This window comes from Diceros bicornis, chromosome 9, assembly GCF_020826845.1.
Source record: "Diceros bicornis minor isolate mBicDic1 chromosome 9, mDicBic1.mat.cur, whole genome shotgun sequence".
Lineage (NCBI taxonomy): Eukaryota > Metazoa > Chordata > Mammalia > Perissodactyla > Rhinocerotidae > Diceros > Diceros bicornis.
Genome location: NC_080748.1, coordinates 22,394,633 through 22,415,562, shown reverse-complemented (window position 1 = coordinate 22,415,562; position 20,930 = coordinate 22,394,633). Strand labels below are relative to the sequence as shown.

The 20,930-nt window shown below is 41.7% G+C and overlaps 1 protein-coding gene; it reads right to left on the bottom strand.

Moving 5' to 3' along the window:
- LOC131409894 (phosphatidylinositol 3,4,5-trisphosphate 3-phosphatase TPTE2-like) overlaps positions 1-20,930 on the bottom strand; it is a 233,745-nt gene that overhangs the window by 108,612 nt on the left and 104,203 nt on the right.

Below are 20,930 nucleotides of genomic sequence, written 5' to 3'. Positions count from 1 at the left end.
TTTTTCTAATTTTTTGTTTATTGCAGTAACATTGGTTTATAACATTGTATAAATTTCAGGTGTACATCATTATACTTCTATTTCTGCATAGATTACATCATGTTCACCACCCAAATACTAATTACAACCCATCACCACACACATGTCCCGAATTACCCCTTTCGCCCTCCTCCCTCCCCCCTCCCCCTCTGGTAACCACCAATCCAATCTCTGTCTCTATGTGTTTGTTTGTTGTTGTTATTATCTACTACTTAACGAAGGAGATCATACGGTATTTAACCTTCTCCCTCTGACTTTTTTCATTTTGCATAATACCCTCAATGTCCATCCATGTTGTCACAAATGGCTGGATTTCATCGTTTCTTATGGCTGAGTAGTATTCCATTGTGTATATATACCACATCTTCTTTATCCATTCATCCCTTGATGGGCACTGAGGTTGCTTCCAAGTCTTGGCTCTTCTGAATAATGCTGCAATGAACACAGGGGTGCATGTGTCTTTATGGTGTTTTCAAGTTCTTTGGGTAAATACCCATCAGTGGAATAGCTGGATCATATGGTCGTTCTATCCTTGATTTTTTGAGGAATCTCCATACTGTTTTCCATAGTGGCTGCACCAGTTTGCACTCCCACCAGCAGTGTATGAGAGTTCCCTTCTCTCCACATCCTCTCCAACACTTGTTGTTTCCTGTCTTGTTAATTATAGCCATTCTCACGGGCGTGAGGTGATATCTCATTGTAGTTTTGATTTGCATTTCCCTGATAGTTAATGATGTTGAACATCTTTTCATGTGTCTGTTGGCCATCTGTATATCTTCTTTGGAGAAATGTCTGTTCAGGTCTTTTGCCCACTTTTTAATTGGGTTGTTAGTTTTTTTGTTGTTGAGATGCATGAGTTCTTTGTATATTTTGGAGATTAAGCCCTTATCAGATGTATGGTTTGCAAATATCTTCTCCCAATTGTTAGGTTGTCTTTTCGTTTTGTTGATGGTTTCCTTTGCTGTGCAGAAGCTTTTTAGTTTGATGTAGTCCCATTTGTTTATTTTTTCTATTGTTTCTCTTGCCTGGTCAGACATGGTGCTTGAAAATATGTTGCTAAGAATGATGTCGAAGAGCATACTGCCTATGTTTTCTTCTAGAAGTTTCATAGTTTCAGGTCTTACATTCAAGTCTTTAATCCATTTTGAGGTAATTTTTGTGTATGGTGTAAGGTAAGGGTCTACTTTCATTTTTTTGCAAGTGGCTGTCCAGTTTTCCCAACACCATTTGTTGAAAAGACTTTCTTTTCTCCATTGTATGTTCTTGGCTCCTTTGTCGAAGATTAGTTGTCCATAGATGTGTGGGTTTATTTCTGGGCTTTGATTTTATTCCATTGATCTGTGTGTCTGTTTTTGTGTGAGTACCATGCTGTTTTGGTTACTATAGCTTTGTAGTATATTTTGAAATCAGGGAGTGTGATACCTCCAGCTTTGTTCTTTTTTCTCAGGATTCCTTTAGCTATTCGGGGTCTTTTGTTGTTCCATATAAATTTTAGGATTCTTTGTTCTATTTCTGTGAAAAATGTTGTTGGAACTTTGATAGGGATTGCATTGAATCTATAGATGGCTTTAGGAAGTATGGACATCTTAACTATGTTAATTCTTCCAATCCAAGAGCATGGAATATCTTTCCATTTCTTTGTGTCTTCTTCGATTTCTTTCAGCAATGTTTTATAGTTTTTGGTGTACAGATCTTTCAACTCTTTGGTTAAGTTTATTCCTAGATATTTTATTCTTTTTGTTGCAATTGTAAATGGCATGGTATTCTTAATTTCTCTTTCTGCTACTTTGTTGTTAGTGTACAGAAATGCAACTGATTTTTGTATGTTGATTTTGTATCCTGCAACTTTACCATATTCGTTTATTACTTCTAAGTTTTTTGGTGGATTCTTTAGGGGTTTCTATATATAAAATCATGTCATCTGCAAATAGTGACAGTTTCACTTCTTCCTTTCCAATTTGGATCCCTTTTATTTCTTTTTCTTGCCTGATTGCTCTGGCTAGGACTTCCAGTACTATGTTAAATAGGAGTGGTGACAGTGGGCATCCTTGTCTGGTTTCTGTTCTTAGAGGGATAGCTTTCAGTTTTTCACCATTGAGGATGATATCAGCTGTGGGTTTGTCATATATGGCCTTCTATACCCATTTTATTCAGAGTTTTTATCATAAATGGATGCTGTATCTTGTCAAATGCTTTCTCTGCATCTATCGAGAGGATCATGTGATTTTTATTCTTCATTTTATTAATGTGGTGTATTATGTTGATTGATTTGCGAATGTTGAACCATCCCTGCATACCTGGAATAAATCCCACTTGATCATGGTGTATAATCTTTTTAATGTATTGTTGTATGCGATTTGCTAGTACTTTGTTGAGGATTTTTGCATTGATGTTCATCAGTGATATTGGCCTGTAATTTTCTTTTTTTTGTGTTGTCTGTGTCTGGTTTTGGTATCAGGGTAATGTTGGCTTCGTAGAATGAGTTAGGGAGCTTCTCCCACTCCTCAATTTTTTGAAAGAATTTGAGAAGGATAGATATTAAGTTTTCTTTGAATGTTTGGTAGAATTCACCAGGGAAGCCATCTGGTCCTGGACTTTTATTTTTGGGGAGGTTTTTGATTACTGTTTCAATTTCCTTACTGGTGATTGGTCTATGCAAATTCTCTATTTCTTCTTGATCCAGTTTTGGAAGGTTGTATGCTTCTAGGAATTTATCCATTTCTTCCAGTTTGTCGAATTGGTTGGCATATATCTTTTCATAGTATTCTCTTATAATCTTTTGTATTTCTGAGGTGTCTGTTGTCATTTCTCCTCTTTCATTTCTGATTTTACTTATTTGAGCCTTTTCTCTTTTTTTCTTGGTGAGTCTAGCTACAAGTTTGTCAATTTTGTTTATCTTTTCAAGGAACCAGCTCTTGATTTTATTAATTTTTTTCTATTTTTTTTTTAGTCTCTATTTCATTTATTTCTGCTCTGATTTTTATTATTTCCCTTCTTCTACTGATTTTGGGCTTTGTTTGTTCTTCTTTTTGCAGTTCCTTTAGGTGCATTGTTAGATTGTTTATTTGAGATTTTTCTTGTTTGTTGAGATAGGCCTGTATTGCTATAAACTTCTTTCTTAGAACCGCTTTTGCTGTATCCCATAAATTCTGGCATGTCGTATTTTCATTTTCATTTGTTTCCAGGTATTTTTTGATTTCTCCTTTGATTTCTTCGTTGACCCAATCATTGTTCAGTAGCATTTTGTTTAATCTCCATGTATCTGTGGCTTTTCTGATTTTCTTCCTATAGTTGATTTCTAGTTTCATACCTTCGTGGTCAGAAAAGATGCTTGATATTATTTCAGTCTTCTTAAATTTATGTAGACTTGTTTTGTGGCCTAATATGTGATCAATCCTGGAGAATGTTCCATGTGCATTTGAAAAGAACGCGTATTCTTTGGTTTTTGGATGGAATGCTCTGTATATAGTAGATATATACATATATATACATATATATCTACTAGGTCCATCTGTTCTAGTGTGTCATTTAAGGCCAATGTTTCCTTATTGATCTTCTGTTTGGATGATCTATCCATTGGTATAAGTGCAGTGTTAATGTCCCCTACTATTATTGTGTTACTGTCTATTTCTCTTTTTATGTCTGTTAATAATTGCTTTATATATTTAGGTTCTCCTACATTGGGTGCATAGATATTTACAAGTGTTATATCCTCTTGTTGGATTGTTCCCTTGATTATTATGTACCGACCTTCTTTGTCTTTTTTTACAGTTTTTGTTTTACAATCTATTTTGTCTGATATGAGTATTGCTACCCCAGCTTTCTTTTCATTGCCATTTGCGTGGAGTATCATTTTCCATCCCTTCACTTTCAGTCTGTGAGTGTCTTTAGGTTTGAAGTGTGTCTCTTATATGCAGCATATATATGGGTCTTGTTGTTTTATCCAATCAGCCACCCTATGCCTTTTAATTGGAGCATTTAGTCCATTGATATTTAAAGTAGCTATTGATAAGTATGTACTTACTGCCATTTTTCAACTTTTTTTTCCTCAGTGTTTTAGTAGTCCTTCTCTGTTCCTTTCTCCTTCTATACAGAATTGATGGTCTTTTTAGTTTGACCTCTGTCTGAAAGCTCTACTCTTTAACTCCCCTCCTCCCTCCTTTTATGTTTTTGATATCATATCTCACCTCTTTTTTGTGCATTTGTATCCATTACCCTCTTATCATGGAAATAGATAATTTTTCCTATTTGTGGTCTTCTCTTTTCCCCTTAAATCATTCCCTTTAACATTTCTTGTAGCACTGGTTTCTTGCTGACAAACTCCTTTAATTTTTACTTGTCTGGGAAACTTTTGATCTCTCCTTCCATTTTGAATGATAACCTTGCCGGGTAGAGTATTCTTGGCTGTAAGTTTTTTCCTTTTAGCACTTTAAATGTATTGTGCCACTCTCTTCTAGCCTGTAAGCTTTCTGCTGAGAAGTCAGCTGATAGCCTTATGGGGTTTCCTTTGTATGTAACTTGTCTTTCTCTTGTGGCTTTTAGGATTCTCTCTTTATCTTTAATTCCGGACATTTTGATTATGATGTGTCTTGGTGTGGGCCTCTTTGGATTTATCTTATTTGGGGGTCTCTGTGCTTCCTGTACCTGGATGTCTGTTTCCTTCCTTAGGTTAGGGAAGTTTTCATCCATTATTTCTTGAAATAGATTCTCTGCCTCTTTGTCTCGCTCTTCTCCTTCTGGGACACCTATAACATGGATGTTAGTGCGCTTGATGTTGTCCCAGAGGTCCCTTAGACTGTCCTCACTCTTTTTAATTCTTTTCTCTTTTACCTGTTCAGCTTGGGTAATTTCTTCTAGTCTTTCATCCAGCTCGCAGATCCATTCTTCTGTATCCTCTACTGTCCTTTTGAGTCCCTCTAGTGAATTTTTCATTTCCAGTATTGTATTCTTCATTTCCGATTGGTTCTTTTTTATGTCTTCCATTTCTTTGTTGACATTCTCACTGAGTTCATCCGTTCTTCTCCCCAGATCAGTGAGCATCCTTAACACTCTTAGTTTGAACTCTCTGTCGGGTAGGTTGCCCATTTCTGTTTCACTTAGTTCCTTTTCTGGGGTTTTGTCCTGTTCCCTTACTTGGAATGTATTCCTTTGCCTCCTCATTTTGCCTCTTTCCCTGTGCTTGTGTCTATGTATTAGGTAGGTCAGCTACATCTCCTGCTCTTGGGTAGGTGACATTATATAAGTGATGCCTTAGGAGGCCCAGCAGTGTACTTCCCTCAGTTCTCAATGTTCCAGGGGTGCCCCCTATGTGTGCTACGTGTGTCCTTCTGTTGTGGCGTGTTTGCTCTCCCTGTAGGTGCCCAGGGAGGCTGAGTTATGCTCCTGGCCAGCTGTTATAATGCTCAGCTGCTTGTAGTTGTTGTGTGCCCTTCAGTCTCTTTATCGGGTGTGGAGAGCCCCAGCACAGTTGGCTGCAAGTTCTAATACCACATATGTGTTGCAGTATTTCTTTTAAGTGAGTAGGCCCCCAGCATGGCAGGTTGTTAGGCTCCAGGGCTTACAATTGCTGTAAGCCTCCAGGCTTTAGGTCTCTTTTCAGCTCTCTGAGGATTGCAGCTGGATGGGGCTGGCCTCAGGCACAGGAGCACCCAATTGTTTCAGGCTTTGGAAGGTGAGGCAAACCCACTATGTGGGTCTTTGAGAAGCACAAGTCTTCTGCAGCTGATGAGCCCTGCTGCCCACAGGTCCACCCACAAGTCAACACAGTCCTGCCCTGTGTGCGCACCCTGACCTCCTGAAGTGGACCCAGTCTCTCCATGGCGGGAGCCCCACACACTCCACCACCGCCCCACACTCTCCACCCGCTCCTTGTGCACGCCCTGCCCCACAGAAGTGGGCTCAGCTGCCAGGCTGCAGAGAATCCAGTCACCAATCTATGCAGGCCCACAAGTTGCCTGAGGGCTTGTTGTTGGGTGGGGCCAGTCTCTAGGGTGGGCTGCCCACCCTGGCTGAGCTGGATTAAATTGGTGCTCTAGTGGGTGGGGCAGACTCTGGGCTAGCAGGCCCCAGCGAGAACTCCAATGGCGTCTATGTCAGCACACCCACACCAGGCCCCAACAATGGCTGCCGCCAATGTCCCAGTCCCTGGACAGGTCTCACCTCTCACTGCAAGGCACTCAGAGCCTATCAGGTGAGTCTCTTTTCACCAAAGCACTGTGCACCTTTCTTTCTGGTGATTTTAGGTTGCTTTCTGAAACGGGTGAGTTTGCGCGTGGCCCTTTAAGAGCCGGTTTTAGTGTCTTTGTGAACCAGCTTTTCTGGGGGTACTCCCCAATGTTTTAGTAGCAGGCAAAGTCAGATATTCTGCCACTTGTCTCGATTGTGCTGGGTCCACAAAATGCCCACAGCGGGGCCTCCCTGGCTCAGGGCCCCGCTCCTCCAGGGAGGGCTGCGGACCTCTGGGCTGTTCCTGGGCGGCCACGAAGCTGGCGGCTTGTGAAGTTGGCGTTTTTCCTCTCCAGAAGGGAGTTTCTGCCTCTTCCACCTCAGTTAGGATTGTTTTTTGTTGCAGGTGTTCCTCTTATCCAGTTTTCAGTTCTCTCTCCGGGGTAATTTTCCACGAGTAGTTGTAAATTGGCTGTGTCCGTGGGAGGAGGTGAGTTCAGATTCTGCCTATGCTGCCATCTTGACTTCAAGGTAAAAAACTAACAGGCAGGTTCTAATGCCATGAAAGGGAGCAGAGCCTACGTGGAGGCAGAGGAAGAACTCCCAAAGCTTTCACGTCGGCCACCATACCATGAGCTCCAACCAGGCTGACAGAGGTTTCCTGGACCACTTGCGAGGTGAAGCCCAACAGGAGGGAAGGGCACAGAATGTCCTTGAGATCACTCAACTGCCTTTGTCCTGACTATCCTCATCAACAAACCCTGACTGGGTTTTCTAAGAAGATATTTATTCTGAGAAGAGGCTGCCAACCAACTATCATGAGCATTCTGCCCCTTCCAACTACACATCAGATTAAAATTAATAAACTGGGATTCTAACATGTCGGTAAATATGAGTTAGTGTGCCTGCAAAACGTGAACATGTAAAGCTGTGTAGCAGATGCCCAATATGTAGTGTCTCTCAAATATAACTGGCAAGCCAATCTGTTTCATCAATGAACCAACCTGTGTCTAATCCTCTCTACCGTTACTCAACCACAATAGAGAAATGAATCATGAAACAGCTGTGTTACATTTAATAGAGGAGGCACTTGATCTGAAAGTGGTATTCAAACCTCTCATCTTTCCTTTAAAAAGGCATGAAATTATTTGCTATCATCTCATATGGAAGATTTTACAAGATTTTCAGAGTTTGCATTTAAATGTCTTTAGAAAGAGTCATAAGAATAGTCATACACTAAGAAAATGAATGCTGAAATTTTAGAACAAGTAGACGTTTTAACCTCATAACTTACTTTTTATTAACTGAATCATCTCTCTCCCATTTCAAAAGTATCTAAAAGTAGGTTTTAACATCGTATTAGGTCTTCCTGGTGACGACTGAAATGTTTGGCGATTCCATTTTTCCATCATTTCAATATATCTGGCTTTTAAATGTTTTTTTGCACTGAAAGGTTTTCTTCAATGGGCTTTTGGACATCACATATGCTTAATAAGCATCAAATCTGCAAATGATCTAAAGATAAATGTCACAGGAAATGCTTTCTACAAGACCTGTCTCAATGAACATGCCAGCATTTGTTCTTGTGGCATCCTTGGGTCATATGAAATATATTAGTAAGCCAGCATCTCCCAAGGTGTATATAATGGAACACCAGTTTGAGGAAATATTAATAGGATTTAACAATAATAATAGCACTCATTACATATAATAATTCATTTAATTTTCACAATAATCCCATGGGGTATATAGTATTATTATCCCCATTTTGTAGATGAGAGAAATGGGCTACAGAGACAGTGAGTAACTTGTCCATCGTCACCAGCCTGAAATTGTAGAGCTGAGATCTGAACCCATCTGTTAATGAATCCATGCTCTTAGCCACAACACTTTCCTAACTCTCCAAATGTCCAATAAATTTGAGAAATTATTGATTGCACACATTTTTTTTTTGCTGCAGGACTTGTATGCTAATAAGCATTGTGATTATCTGAGAGAGACCAGAGTATGCAAAGATTCCTGAACTTAGTTGACTACACAAACCTCTTTCTCACAGTGGAAATATGTAAGGAGCACATTTTAGAAACACTGTATTAAATGGTTTTTCTTTATTCTACCCTACAAACCAATTTTGGACTCTGATCAACAGCTCAGAACTCTAAGCACAGATAGATATTATGTCATTCTTGCAGGCTGTGTGGAAAGAAGAGCTAGAATTTGGGTCATCAAACCCCTTGGCCTGGGCTGAGGGTCCAGGAAAGGAGCATTCCCCGTTCTAGATGGGTGTCCTGATGCCCATGAAGCATGGCTCACAGAAGTCCCTTCAGGCTTTAAGAGAAAAGACTACCTCAAAAAGAAAGACCTCTATATGTATCAGTTGCTTTTCAAGAGGAGGAACACCAGGATTGACTGTGCAGAATACACTAATAAATCACAGCAGGGAAAAATACTTGGATAACCAAAAAGGTAAGAATTTGAGTTTTTGACATAGGTAGCCCATAGAATGATTACTGGATTTTCCAGATGGCTTCTGAGAAGGAGAACTGGCAGATACACAAATTACCCCTGAGATCCAGATGACAGGCCAAGTGCTAAGAATGTTGCTTGGGGCACCAATCTGCAAATGGGGCATGAGACGTCCCTAGATGTTACCTGAACTTCTTTCAGAGAGAGTAGTATATGAAGCCTGAAAGAATACCTTGATAAACTGTTTGGGGACATAGATGTGACTCCTCCATGGGACATGAATAAGCAGGTAGCTAAACTGCCTTCTAAGGAAAGTGGGTTTCCCCACTTTCTAAGAAAAGGCTCATTCCCAATAGATTCCCCATATTCCAGAGGCTGAAACCTTCCTAAACCAATGGCTGGAGACAGAATAAGGATAAAGGTGTCATCCCTAAGGGTATATACACTACAAGCCTCACTCAATAGATTCCTATATCCTGTTGATGCAAGAGTGGGCTGTCTCTAAAATATTTTAGCCAATTCCACAGATCTTGAATATTCCTACAATTCCAACGTCCATCACGCTGATTTGTAAGCCACTAATCTCACTAATAAAAATTCATTTGTGACTTTCACTGTGGAAATTCACCATGTTTCAGGTGTTGATCAAGACGGGACAACGGAAGCCCTTGTAGTAGCCTTCTCTGCAAAATGGCTTCCTGAGTCCAACACTAGCTCACCACTCCTGGACAGAGCAACCAGCCAACCCTCAGAGGAGAAGCTTAAAATGACCATGACTAGCACACGCATGCTATTACTGGCACAATGCCTAAGATGCGGAATTTTTAAGGAAATTACAGGCATAAAACAAGGTCTTTAAATTGTGAGTTTGACAAATTTCACTTGCATACAGTTCACATTTATTATGAAAGAAGGTACACATGTATTCCCTATTCCATTAGCCAAGGCTGATAATTATGTTTAAAATTCAGTAAATTTGAGTCTTACCACTTACCTATTACTCCTGCAACAGCTGAACCAGAGACCTAAAACATTCATCTTTAACCTCTGCATAGCATTACCATTGTCTTGTTGTTGAATTTAATCTACAATCAACCTAAGAAAAGGAAAAGCACTCATGAATTTTATATTCAATGTATTTAAAACACATATGACATCCCCAACTTAGAAAGCAAGTCACACCTAGAACTTATTAGGTATGGATCAGCATTCCTAAAGTCGTAAATCCAAAACCTTACGAAATCTATAATGCTGTGCAATTTTATCAATCCTGTGAAATATGCATTCTGTACTTGCTCTCAGTATTTTATTTTACTTCAAGAAATAGAGGAAAATATTTTTTGAATGTTCAGTAAAATTCGAGTTTAGCTCAAGTATAGGACACTTTAAAGATTGTCCACTTGCTACACAGGACCCAGAAAGCGAAACAAAACCCATTTCAAACCAATTTTACATCATCACAGTGATTCATATTTTGACCCTGAAATAATTCTGTAGAATAAATGAAAGGAATAGGAAAGCAAAGAGATGTGCTTCTCAACATTTCACAGAGCAGATTTACGTCATGCAAGAAAACTGGAAGTTACTGGAGAATAGGGCGACATTGCCAAGTACATTGTCAAGTTAATCAGTAGTGACATCATGTCTGCACTGAGCCTGCCAGAAAACGTGCCACAAGCATCTAAACTCTGCGCAAGGAGAGAAAAGTGAAAACCAACAGAAAATACTTTTAAGAAACAGATCACTTTGGGCATAAATGTTCATTTTGAGTTTTGGGCTTGGGGCCAAAAACCACCTGTAAATTCTTGACTTTCAAGGGATACCAGCTCACGCTCAGTGGAAGCAGGAATCCCAAAGCTCCGAGGCCTCCGCCTTCTGTTCCAGAGAGGGGCCCGGAGAACCAAGGCAGAGCCTGATGACTTGGGGGTCCCCTCCTCCTTGCAAGCCCCAGATCCGCTTACCTGCAGAAAATGCTGCCTTCGTTGAGGCGCTGCGGCTCGGAAGGGGCTGGGGTGGGGTGGGGGGAGTGGGGGGGTGGGGGTGGGGGGCGACGGGCGGAGGGGCGGAGGGGGAGTGGGGGGGAGTGGGGGGGAGTGGGGGGCGGTAGGGTGGAAGGGCAGAGCGGGGCGCAGTGGCGGACGGGTGCAGCGGTGGACGGGCTACGGGGCGGTGGGGTGCAGGACTCAGATATTTGACTCGGGTACAACTTTTCCTAAGTGGGAGAGAACTTAGCTTGAGACCCTGGTAGTAGTTTTCTCTCCTGCTGCCTTTCAGGATAATGCCTTTTCCTTTTTTCATTCTTATTTATTTATTTTTAATTTTTTTATTTTTTAACCTGAGGAAGATTGGCCCTGAGCTAACATCTGTGCCAATCTTCCTCTATTTTGTAAGTGGGATACCACCGCAGCATGGCTTGATGAGCGGTGTGTAAGTTCCCAGCTGGGAACTGAACCCACGAACCCTGGGCCAGGGAAGCAGAGACTGGGAACCCAACCACTATGCAACCAGGCTGGCCCCCCATTCTTTTTGATTTTTAATTTCCCAAAACCAAGCCTGTTAAGTCAAATCTTGGCCCAATTCCCAGCCTGCAACAAGGTTACTGCTACTTGGCCCTCCATCCACCTAGTTGTCCCCCATTCCCTGAGGATGAGGGGGCTCTGGGAGGGGAGAGGAATGGGAGTGAATGCTCCCCACAGCTGAGCACAAGGCAAACTTTTCTGTCTATCTGTCCCAAAGACCCCCATCCTACCCCTTCTCTCCACCCCTCTTCCTCCCCTCAGTGCGCCAGCCATCCCTCTAAGAGGTTACACTCTAACCCTCTGAGGATGAGAGGGCAACATAGAGGGCAGAGGGTGGGATGAGATGCCCTTGTCCAGAGACCCCCCCATCCTTAGGTCTTTACCTCGTGCTGGGTACAACCAGTACTGAAATAAGAACCCTGTCGTCATGGCAACTCCAAGCAATAGATTCCTGAGGTTCTGATGAGATCATAGTGGAGGGAGGAATAGAATGAACTTGGTTCAAGACTGCAGGGGCTTAAAAACAGACACACACAGAGTATGATTTCACTCACATGTGGAAGATAGATAAACATGTGGATAAGGACAACAGATTAGTGGTTACCAGAGGGGAAGGGAGTGGGGGGAGGGTGAAAGGGATAAAGGGGCACACGTATATGGTAAGGGATAAAAGCTAGAGTATTGGTGTTGAACATCATGCAGTCTATACAGAAACTGATATATAATCATGTACAACTGAAATTTACACAATCTTATAGGCCAATATGACCTCAATAAAATAATTAAACAAAAACAATAACAGATACACAGACACTGTTCTCCTTAAAGAAGTGGGGGGAGGGAGAGGTACCAAGATCAAAGATCCCCGGATAATAATCTCAGAGTAGACTCTCTTGCCTGTTACTTTTTTTTTTTGCATCTGATGGAGGGGATGCATCTTACATATTCTGATTCTGAAGAAGGTTACGTTAAGCTTTTGCCTTTCCCTGTGGATTGAAGAGAAGGACCAGAGGGCTGAGTGTTTTCTAGCTAGTATTAAATTTGACTAAAATAGTCAAGGTTAATACAAGACTCAGGAAAAAAACATTTCGTTTACTCAAGCTATGATTTCACAGGATTAAGAGGAAGCAATGAATTATTAGTTGTAAATCAAAAATACACCCATATTCCTGGTACAGTAAATCTGGAAAGTGGAAACAAATGAAAACAAACATGGAAAGAAAGTTTTAAAAACGTAGATGAAGCATTAGAAATTTCTGTTTGGAAATTATGATATAAAAATTACCACAAAAAGAGGAATAAATAAAGACAGATCAGTTTGACAGTCTGTGTTGGTACATGTTCTGATGTTGAGTAATGGTCACCGTTGAAGACATGGAAAAAAAACATTCCAGTCATATTTATTTAGTACTTCTCTAAAGCAATTTGCAAGATACAAAAATGAATAAATCATGGTCACTGATGACCTTAAGGCCAGATCATTTTGAAATATGCCCTGAGCATTCTGTTTTCTGCGAGAAAGACCTGCCCCAAAGAGAAACTACTTTACCAAAGCCTTACCTGACCTTGGGCAAGGGCAATAAGACAACGCAAGCCCCCTCTAGCCTTCCTGTCTCATATAAGAGGATGAAAAAAAGGCCAAGAAATTCTTCTGAAGGTCACAGCCCTTGTTTCTTTCTATGTCTCTTAATTTTCTGTTGAAAACTGGACTTTCTAAAGAATATAACAACTGGAAATCAGATTTTTCCCGTTCCCCAGGGTTTATTGATGCTGTTTTTTTGTTTGTTTAGTGACTTTTCTAAACTAATTTTGTAAACTCTGTTCTTTGTGCAGTGTGGCCACTAAAGTCAGCTTGGTTAGCACAATGGTCAGCTAGTCATTGGACAGAGATTCCCTCAGATGCCTGGAGCCAGTAAGTCTCTCAGTCGTTAAGAAGGGGCTTTGTGTGCATGTTAGAGCGTGCCTTCAACATTTAGCCAAAGAGTTTACAGCTCCACTGTGAACTTCATTTTCTCCTTAAGCATAGCCTCAAGGTTAGCCAGAGGTGAGAGCTTCGGGCCTTTTCACGTCTTTCCTAAGTATGCAAAGTCCTGGACATGTGCACATCCCAAGATGTGCAGGTGTCCTTCTAGATTCCCAGGAATATGTTGCAGCTTTTCAGAGCTCCCTATGGACATCTCATTCCACAGCTTGTTCTTTTAAGCATTTTGATTAGCCTGTTGTTTGCCCCAACTGTTATCTACACCTCAGGCAGCCATGATGTTTGACAATTGCCTCTGATTGATTGTTTTCAACAAATGTCCCAGGGAAAAGGCTGGAGGACTTACAAGTCAGGTCAAATAAAGACAGTCTTTTGCGTGGGGTTTTCCAGGAACCCACTAGATAGGTCAAATAATGACAGTTCTCTGGGAATGGGGCTTTGAAGGAGTCCAATCCCCTTTTGTCCCCTTCAGTGGCATCCAGGAGGCTGGTTTTCACCATGATTGCTGGATGTTGGTTTTCAAGGCCACTATGGAGCTGGGGAGGGTGTGACAGGAATAGGGCAAGTTAGAATACCACAGAGCTCCCTGTTCTCACTCAAATTCAGCCTATGTTCTTAAATAAATACTCCCTAAATTGCTGCAAACCTTTGGTTAATTACCAGAGGTTTGAAAAAGTTGATTCTCATCATTTTTGCCAGTGTTCTTGTTGCTTTTATAAAGGGAAGAATTTTTGGAGGTCTCTGCTTTGCCATTTTCACTGATATTACTTTCAGACATACTGTTAAATACATTGCTAAACTCACAAGAAGGTAAGAGGACTACTAAATGTTCACATGTGCACACACACGCGCGCACACACACACTCTCACACTCTAGAGCTGAAACTAAAGCACTAAGCCAACACAGAAACCACAGATGCTCTGGAAGTGTGTCAAAACCAAAAAACTAGAGCCTTGTTGGTTAACATGTGGCTGCCTAAAGTGGTAGACAGGAGGTGGGGCAAACAACAGGTAACCGAAATGCTTAAAAAACACAACTGCGAAATAAGATGTCAAGAGAGGGTTTTGAAAAGCTCTGACATATTCCTGGGAATCTAAAGTTTTGCTGGTTAACCAAGCAATAGGATTTGAACCTGACGAAGTGTGCAGCTGAATCTGAGACCTCCACATAAATCCAGGCACCCAAACTGGATATATCTTTAGTTGAAAAGATAAACTGGGAAAAATCTATATGCTGGCAAAGTGAACCAACAAGCAAATCACTCTGCGTCTGCTGCCACTGGATTTAAAAACATTAATAATTTTAATAGTCTTCCCTAATGTTTTGTAAGCAGCTTTATTCTCATGCCGGGGTTTGAGTTTATGCCACACTCACAGTTCAAGAAACCTCAATCAAGTTAAGTTAAATTGAAACGGTTCCTGATTGGCAGTGACCCCTAGCACCCAGCAGAAACTAAGGCCAGTCATCTCAATTCGGGTCCCTCAGGATTCTCAACGTTCAAGTTCAGCCAAATATGAGCTGTTAATGAAATCTAGCAAACATGAGGAATCAAACTACCACAAGCAGGAGGCAACAGAAATTATAAACAGAAGAAAAAGACATGGAAAGACTATAGATATTGAAATTGTAAGAAACTTTATACTCAGGAAGTAGGTTTAAGAGTATGTTTAAAGTGAAAAGATAGAGATCAACCCTGTGTGGAGCAGAAAGAAGGCCCATTGGCCCACTCTGGAACTTCAAGGTAGATTTTCTGAAGATGATGCCTGAGCTTGGGCTTGAAGGACAATAAATAATTAGCCCGGAGAAAAAAAAGTGGTGAGGAAATTCCAGACAGAAAAAACATAATAAACAAACACATGGAAGGACTGAACAGCATGAGGATTTCAGGGAAAACTGTAAACGTTTATCTATGACTACAGTAGCAAATGCGGAGCAGAGAGTACCAGAAGCTGCCAAAATAGAGAGCCCTATACACCATATTAAGAAGTGCAGACTTTATTTAGAGGGCTATAGAGGGCCACAGAAGGATTTTAAACAGGGGTATCTCGTGATGATTTTGTTGTTGGCAGGTTGTCTAGCAGTAGAGAGGGGAAGGAATTTAAGAGGGGCAGCACTGAAGGATTAGAGATCAAGTAGGAGGCTACTGTTCAGCTTAGGTGAGAGATGTTGAGAGCCTGCAAACCAGTGTAGTAGTGAGACCTGAGAGGAGACACAGACTTGAGAAAAAGCAGACAAAATCAGCGAAACTTGTGATTGACTAGTTATGTGCAGGAGGAAGGGGGAAAATGGCTCCCATGTTTCTTCCTTGGATGACTGGGTGCTAGTTATTGATACTGGAAATAAAGAGGAAGAACAGGTTGGTGGTAGAGGAAGATAATGGGCTAAGTTTTGAAGATTTTAGGTTTGGTGTGATTGTGGGAAACCAAGGTTGGGAAGCAATTGAGCTGATGAGTCTGCAGCTCAGAGGAGAAGTTAGCACTGATAACTAACCACTTGAGTGCGTAACTCAGTAGAAAGAAAAGAGCAGCAGCCCACTGGTAGAAACTTGGGTTTTCCTGAAATTCAGGAAAAGTTTGATGTTTTTTGGAATAAAATAATTTTTAAGCAAAAACAATTATGCATAAAAATGTAAAACAAGTCTCATAATATCAAAATATTGAAAACTACCTAAGCGTCAAAGAAAAATAGAATGGTTAAGTCAATATGGTATATCCACCTCAGAGAATATCAAAGTTGTTTTAAATGATGTGTAGGAAGAGTTTACATAAACATAACATGTTTATGATTAAATGTTAAGAGTTTTTTCACTTTTATTTTTAAAACTATGTATTATGTAAACAATGTAAATATGCATAGCAAAGTCTGGAAAGAAATACACATATTAAAAGCAATTTTTCAAAATATTCAAAATTGTTTATATAATATTTTCATAATGAGGAAACAACTGTTAAAATGCATTTTCCCACAATGAGATAACACCTCACACACAGCAGGATGGCTATAATCAAAAAGACAAATAACAACAAGTGTTGACAAATACAGGAGAAACTGGAACCCTCATACACTGCTAGTGGGGATTTAAAGTGGTGGAGCCACTTTGGGAAAGTTTGGCAGTTCTTCAGATGTTTAAACACAGAGTTACTATATGACCCAGCTTTTCCTTGGTGTATACCCAAGAGATATGAAAACATACATCCACACAAAGACTTGTACATGAATGCTCACGGCAATATCATTCATAATTGCCAAAAAGCAGCAATAACCCAAATGTCGATCAAACTGATGAATGATTATTTAAAATGTGGGATACTCATACAATGTAATATTATTTGGCAATAAAGGGAATGAAGTGTGTCACTTAACAACCAGGATACGCTCTGAGATAGCGTCGTTAGGCGATTTTGTTGTTGTGTGAACATCATAAAGTGTACTTACACGAACCTAGATGGTACAGCCTACTACACACCTAGGCTATTTGGTACTAATCTTATGGGACCACCGTTTGTATATGCCATCCATATCTGACTGAAACATCGTTATGCTGGACATGACTGTATTGACATACGCCACAAGTTACGTGAACCTTGAAAACATCACGCTAAGTGAAAGAAACGATGCATAAAAGATCACAAACTGTAGGATCCATTCATATGAAATGTCCAGAATAAGCATATCTACAGAGACAGAAAGTAGACTAGTGGTTGCCCACACCTGGAGCAGCCAACCCTGGTAGTCTAGTGGGTAGGATTCTGAGCTCTCACTGCTGAGGCCTAGGTTCCCGGTCAGGGAATCACACCACCCATCTGTCGGTTGTCATACTGTGGTGGCTGCATGTTGCTGTGATGCTGAAAGTGGTGCCACCAGTATTTCAAATACCAGCAGGGTCACCCAGGGGGACAGGTTTCAGCAGAGCTTGCAGACTAAGACAGACTAGGAGGAAAGACCTGGCCACCCAGTGCCGAAAAAATTGGCCATGGAAACCCCGTGAATAGCAGCAGAGCACTGTCTGATAGAGTGCTGGAAGGTGAGAGGTTGGTGCGAAAAGAACAGGCAGGGTTCCGCTGTGCTGTACACAGGGTCACTAGGAGTCGCGAAGGCACTAACAACAAAACAAAGGCCTGGGGTGGAGGGTGGAGGGGAGGGAGGAAAATTAGGACAGACTAGAAATAAGTACGGGGTTTCTTTGTGGGGAAATGAAAAAGTCCTAAAGTTCGATAGTGACAATGGCTGTGCAACTCCATAAACATACTAAAATCCATTGAACTGTATGCTTTAAAAGGGTGAATTGTATGGTATACGAATTATAGCTCAATACAGCTCTTTTAAAAACCCTCATTTCCCTCCACCTCCAAGGGAGACAAACACAGCTGCAGAGCCTATCTAACACCAGGTCTGAGAAGTGCAGAAGGTATCAAATGCAGGATGAAAACAGCGGCCTCTGATGTTCTGCCTGGTGCCCAGCCTGCCCTCCAGTTCTATCTGCTGGAGGTGTCACCAGGCCCCAGGAGACGGAGTCCTGGAGTCTGCGGGGCATGTAGCCTTGTCTCCAGCCTCTACCCTGGGCTCCCACACACCTTTCCTGCTGGCCTCACCGTGGGCACCAGGGAGCTTCGTGGGAGATCAGCTCTTCTGGCAGCAAGTCCCGACGGGGCTGTGTGCATCCTCCACGTTCTGGATATGGGTCCTGCAGAGAGAGTTTGGGACACTTAGCCCTCAGGCTCGGGGGCAGGGGCAGAGGCTGAGGGCTTGAGGTCTCACCGTCTGTCTGACCAGGCCTGAAGCCTCTCGGGGCTGGGTGAGGCTGGTCCCGGGCCGTGTGGCAGCTGCAGCAGGGCCGCAGACCAAGTCCTCAATTCTGGTCCTGTCATAAGCGCCTTTCTTGTTCATTCCCTGTCTCGTCACAGCTCTATTGGACAGGTATTAATAGATTTCCACGAAGAGTGAAATCTGGGCCTTAGGTCCCACCACTCGCCGAAGCCTCGACACCTCATGGCGGTTCAATAAACAGCAGTCCTTATTACTGCCTTATTTCACTATCTTCATGGAGTGTCAGCACAGAGGGGGACACCACTGGGACAGAAGGTTCCTCGTTGCTGCTCATATACTTTGCTTTTCCTTCTTTTACTCTTTTCTGAGGGACTTGAGTACTACTTCAGAGGAGGGAAGAAATAGTCTAAAATTTTATTAACTTGACATTGGTTTTGAGTCTTTGTCCTTACTGCTCTGGTGTTGGGTATAATTAAATATCTTGGAGTTGAGATAAAAGATCTTGGCCCTTCTTCTAGAGTCCACTTAACCCCCCCCTCCCCACAAGACAGATTCAATTCTAGCCAGTTCCTAGAGATTTGTGCCTTTCATATGCAAACCAAGCAACCCAGAGCCTGTTCTTCATTCCCTGTCTGATAATGCAACCGCCCTATCAACCGTAAGGCAACTGCCTCCTTCATTAGACTTTTACAGGGCTCTCAGCTCTGGGCTACTTTCCTTCTGCTTTAATCACCCTAGGGCCAGGTACCAGACAACTAGGGCAGTCCCTATGCCCCAGAGTCTGCTGAAATTATTCAGATCAGCTAATCCTAAACCTGTTTACCCTGCCTTCCCTGTTCCTTCCCACAGAAACCACAGTAAAAGCTTTTGCCCACGTTTTCAGTTTATTCCCTCTGCCTCCTGACTGACCCTGGTGCTTCACTGTGTGGCCCCTGTGGAGTAGTGTGCCATCGCCTCTTGGGATCTGTGAGCACCATAAGCTATCTTTTCAATGTCAGTTGTCTCCCAGTCATCTGCCTCGCCATACCTAAATAAAAATAAACCCTACATTTAACTAACATACTGTCTGGGTCATACCAACAGGAAATCACACGTCTATAAATGATAAACAAAGCTTCTTTGATTCAGGACACTGCCTTTGAGGGCTTCTCCTATGAACCTTGGGTATTACCAGTGCCTCTTGATTTAGTGGTCTGTTTAGAATTCAAGCCAAGTGGTGGTGGTGGTGTAGAGGGGATGGGGGTCCTGTCATCATCAAAAGTGGCAGAACCATGTCAGGCCACAGCTATCATGTATTCTAATGCAGCCTATGTTTCTGATTCATTGTCTTCTGAATGGTTTCAACTCTGAGGAAGGCCTGGGGAGATATTTTGAGCTCTTTTTGCATGTAGCCTTCTCCAAATATTCTTCCCCTGTTGAGTACCTTGCATGCATCTCTGACTTGCCCTGACTTCCTTTGGATATAATCTTGCTCTGTCCAATAACCTTCGCTACCACATTTTGCCACTTTGCAATTAGTCACATTTAAATTCCTGGGATAAGATCTTAACATCCTGAAATTCTCTTTGGGCTGTTGGACTAGGATGTTCAACATCTGCTGTCAAACTTCCCTTGGTGCAGTTTACTGGCTTGGTTGGGGGCCAGGGAGGAATCAGTACAGTATAGGCTCAGATTGGCCTGACTCTGTTCCTGATAATTTTTTTTTCCTAGTCAGGTCCACTTTGACTAATTCTGGTTTGGGGGTTTTTCCTTTAAATTGGGTGCCTCTAGGGTGACTATGACTTTATGGCAGGGAGATCTTATCTCTCACTGTCAACATCCTGATGGGGCTGGATCATGAATCCTCCCTTCCTTGGTTCCCTTCTTGGTTCGCCAACTTCCTGAAGGCCAGGCTTTCTCCCTAGCAGCTTGGAAATTTCCTACCACACAGGCCCTTTTCTTTTTTTTCTATGGTGAATTTGTTCTTTTTCTTCTATAAGGAAGACTGATTGAGTTGCACACATCTGTTGCTGATCACAACCTTTCTGCTGCAACATGGCCATTTCTCCCCCAATCTTGAAAGCGCAGGAAGAACTTTCACACAGTTCTTTTTCTTCCACATCACCTTCTTTTGTGTATTTTGCCCTCTTCTTGGGGGTTATCCTTCAATACCTATAAAAGGCTGTCTTTGCATTTCCTTCTGGTATTAAGTGGTGGCTGCATATTAAAAATCTGACTGTATAGGGCCGGCCCCGTGGCTTAGTGGTTAAGTGTGCGCACTCCGCTGCTGGCGGCCCGGGTTCGGATCCCGGGCGCGCACCAACGCACCGCTTCTCCGGCCATGCTGAGGCCATGTCCCACATACAGCAACTATAAGGCTGTGCAACTATGACATACAACTATCTACTGGGGCCTTGGGGAAAAAAAAAAGGAGGAGGATTGGCAATAGATGTTAGCTCAGAGCCGGTCTTCCTCAGCAAAAAGAGGAGGATTAGCATGGATGTTAGCTCAGGGCTGATCTTCCTCACAAATAAATAAATAAATAAATAAAACTGTTTAAAAAAAAAAAAACCTTAGACATGGGACTTTAGCGACTGCTACCTTATTGATATTCAAAGCACAGTCTACCACAGTGAGTAAAATTGCATAGCAAATATTTATTAAAGATAATTCGTTAACATGTCTGAAACTTAAGTATGATAGTGAAGTGACCCTTCTGGCTCTATTATAAAGTTTCTTACAGTACTTAGAAAAGAGCTGTGAATAGAAAAGTGCTTGCTGAACAAATGACCTAAAATTCAATTTTTTGTAAAACGGAATAGAAGCAGAGAAGGGGATTGTTGTTGCTATGCTCTTTATCTAAGGAAAATTTCACTTAAAATTAACTCAGAGTTTTCTTTTAAATTTACTTTAATCATTTTGTATTTTCTCTAAAAGTTTACACAGACAATGATGATTTTGTGGCTTATGAGATGTAGTTGAACAATTATCAAGTCTTCATGTAGATAACTGC